Below are 4,244 nucleotides of genomic sequence, written 5' to 3'. Positions count from 1 at the left end.
CCTATGCTCTCTCCATCCTCATCGCCGTAGCATTTCTTACCCTAGTTGAACGTAAGATTCTAAGTTACATGCAAGCCCGAAAAGGCCCTAATATTGTAGGACCATTCGGTCTCTTACAACCTATAGCAGATGGAGTGAAGCTATTTATCAAAGAACCTATCCGTCCATCAACTTCATCCCCCTATCTATTTATATCTACCCCTATATTAGCCCCTTCTCCTAGCAATTACAATCTGAACACCACTTCCCCTACCCTTTCCCCTTACCGACCTAAACCTTGGCATACTCTTCCTTCTAGCCCTATCTAGCCTGGCAGTCTATTCAATTCTATGATCAGGATGAGCCTCCAACTCAAAATATGCCTTAATCGGTGCCCTCCGAGCAGTCGCACAGACTATCTCCTATGAAGTTACCCTGGCCATTATTCTCCTATCCGTAATTATCCTTAGTGGTAACTACACCCTCAATACCCTGGCTACAACTCAAGAGCCTCTCTACCTCATTTTCTCCTCCTGACCCCTAGCAATAATATGATATATCTCCACTCTTGCCGAAACAAACCGTGCTCCATTTGACCTGACAGAAGGAGAATCTGAACTAGTCTCAGGGTTCAACGTAGAATATGCCGCAGGACCATTCGCCTTATTTTTTCTCGCCGAATATGCTAACATTATACTAATAAACGCACTCACAACCATTCTATTCCTAAACCCTAGCTCACTTAATCTCCCTCAGGAACTCATTCCCCCTACTCTAGCTACAAAAACCCTCCTCCTTTCCGCAGGATTCTTATGAGTCCGCGCCTCTTATCCTCGATTCCGATATGATCAACTCATACATTTGCTCTGAAAAAACTTCTTACCCCTAACATTAGCCTTATGCCTATGGCATACCAGCCTCCCTATCTCCTATGCAGGCCTACCTCCCTACCTAAGACACTCAAGGAAATGTGCCTGAATCCAAAAGGGTTACTATGATAAAGTAAATATAGAGGTATACCAGCCCTCTCATTTCCTAATTTTAGAAAAGTAGGAATCGAACCTACGCTAAAGGAATCAAAATCCTCTATACTCCCTCTATATTATTTTCTAGTAAGGTCAGCTAATTAAGCTATCGGGCCCATACCCCGAAAATGATGGTTTAACTCCTTCCCTTACTAATGAATCCCCAAGCTAAACTAATCTCCACAATAAGCCTGCTCTTAGGTACCTCAATCACAATTTCAAGTAACCACTGAATAATAGCATGAATCGGCTTAGAAATTAACACTTTAGCTATTCTCCCATTAATCTCTAAAAGCCACCATCCACGAGCCATTGAAGCCTCTACTAAATACTTTCTAACCCAAGCAGCCGCATCTACGCTACTTCTATTCTCCAGCATGACCAATGCATGATTCTCTGGCCAATGAGACATCACCCAACTAACCCACCCCATATCATGCATACTACTAACTATTGCAATCTCAATTAAATTAGGCTTAGTCCCATTTCATTTCTGATTTCCAGAAGTTCTTCAAGGCTCAACTATGACAACATGCCTCCTACTAGCCACAGTCATAAAATTTCCACCAACCACACTATTCTACTTAACATCCTCTTCACTCAACCCAACTCTCCTATCTTCAATAGCTATTGCTTCCGCTGCCCTAGGTGGCTGAATAGGACTTAACCAAACCCAAACTCGCAAAATTTTAGCTTTCTCATCTATCGCACACCTAGGATGAATAACCATTATTCTCAACTACAACCCCAATCTAACTTTAATTACGTTCTATCTCTACACCGTAACAACTTCTGCCATCTTCCTCATCCTTAACACAACCAATACCCTAAAACTATCCACTGTTATATCCACATGAACCAAAATCCCATCACTCACCACAATCCTTATGCTCACCCTCCTCTCCCTCGCAGGTCTTCCTCCCCTAACAGGATTCCTACCCAAGTGATTAATTATTCAAGAACTCACAAAACAAGAACTAACAGTACTAGCCACAGCTATTAGCCTACTCTCCTTACTTTGGACTTTTCTTCTACCTACGACTGGCCTACTGTGCAACCATCACACTACCCCCCAAACTTCACCAACTACATAAAACAGTGACAAACTAACAAACCAACTAACACCATAACCACAACCTTTACCTCCCTATCAATTATGCTCCTGCCACTATCTCCCATAGTACTCGCAATCCCCTAGAAACTTAGGTTATTTAAACCGAAGGCCTTCAAAGCCTTAAACAAGGGCTAATCCCTCTTAGTTTCTGTTAAGGTACACAGGACACTAACCTGCATCTCCTGAATGCAACTCAGATGCTTTAATTAAGCTAGAACCTCCCCCTAGACAGATGGGCTTTGATCCCATAAAATTTTAGTTAACAGCTAAATGCCCTAACCAACAGGCTTCTGCCTACTAGATCCCGGCGCATGTTTAATGCACATCAATGAGCTTGCAACTCAACATGAACTTCACTACAGAATCGATAAGAAGAGGAATTAAACCTCTGTAAAAAGGACTACAGCCTAACGCTTCTACACTCAGCCATCTTACCTATGACTTTCATCAACCGTTGACTATTCTCCACTAACCACAAAGATATCGGCACACTTTACCTTATTTTTGGTGCATGGGCTGGCATAATCGGCACAGCCCTTAGTCTCCTCATTCGAGCAGAACTAGGGGCAGCCAGGCACCCTTCTAGGCGATGACCAAATTTACAATGTAATCGTCACCGCACATGCCTTCGTTATGATTTTCTTTATAGTAATGCCTATTATAATCGGAGGATTTGGCAACTGATTAGTACCTCTAATAATTGGTGCCCCCGACATAGCATTTCCACGAATAAATAACATGAGCTTCTGATTACTTCCCCCATCCTTCCTACTTCTCCTAGCATCTTCCACAGTAGAAGCCGGAGTCGGAACAGGATGAACAGTATACCCACCCTTAGCAGGAAATCTAGCCCACGCTGGTGCATCAGTAGACCTTGCTATCTTCTCCCTTCACCTGGCAGGTGTCTCATCCATCCTTGGAGCAATCAACTTTATTACCACAGCAATCAATATAAAACCACCTGCTCTCTCACAATACCAGACACCTCTATTCGTCTGATCTGTCCTAATTACTGCAGTCCTACTCCTCCTCTCCCTACCAGTCCTCGCTGCTGGCATTACAATGCTTCTAACAGATCGAAACCTAAACACCACATTCTTTGACCCCGCAGGAGGCGGAGACCCAATTTTATATCAACACTTATTCTGATTTTTTGGCCACCCAGAGGTCTACATCCTTATCCTGCCAGGATTCGGAATTATTTCCCATGTTGTAGCCTATTACGCCGGTAAAAAAGAACCCTTTGGCTACATAGGCATAGTCTGAGCCATACTATCCATTGGCTTCCTAGGCTTTATCGTATGAGCTCACCACATATTTACAGTTGGTATGGACGTAGACACCCGAGCTTACTTCACATCCGCCACTATAATCATTGCAATCCCCACTGGCATCAAAGTCTTCAGCTGATTAGCAACCCTACATGGTGGAACAATCAAATGAGACCCACCCATACTATGAGCCCTAGGCTTTATCTTCCTCTTCACCATTGGTGGACTGACAGGCATCGTCCTTGCCAACTCCTCCCTAGACATCGCCCTGCACGACACCTACTACGTAGTTGCACACTTCCACTATGTACTATCTATGGGGGCAGTATTCGCCATTCTAGCTGGCTTCACACATTGATTCCCACTGTTCACCGGCTACACCCTTCACTCCACATGAGCTAAGGCCCACTTTGGAGTAATATTCTTTGGAGTCAACCTAACATTTTTCCCACAACATTTCCTAGGCCTAGCTGGTATACCACGACGATACTCAGATTACCCAGATGCTTATACCCTATGAAATACCCTATCCTCCATTGGCTCCCTCATCTCCATAGTAGCTGTAATTTATACTAATGTTCATTATCTGAGAAGCCTTCGCATCCAAACGGAAAGTAGTACAACCAGAACTTACCTCTACAAACATCGAATGAATTCACGGCTGCCCTCCTCCCTACCATACCTTCGAAGAACAGCCTTTGTCCCAAGTACAAGAAAGGAAGGAATCGAACCCTCATAAGCTGGTTTCAAGCCAACCGCATCAAACCACTCATGCTTCTTTCTTATGGGTTGTTAGTAAAATCATTACATAGCCTTGTCAAGACTAAATAACAGGTGAAAACCCAGTACATCCCA

Source organism: Manacus candei, unplaced genomic scaffold (genome assembly GCF_025592945.1).
Source record: "Manacus candei isolate 608988 ecotype Guabito, Panama unplaced genomic scaffold, ASM2559294v1 h1tg000366l, whole genome shotgun sequence".
Classification (NCBI taxonomy): Eukaryota; Metazoa; Chordata; class Aves; order Passeriformes; family Pipridae; genus Manacus; species Manacus candei.
This window is presented reverse-complemented; position numbering follows the sequence as displayed.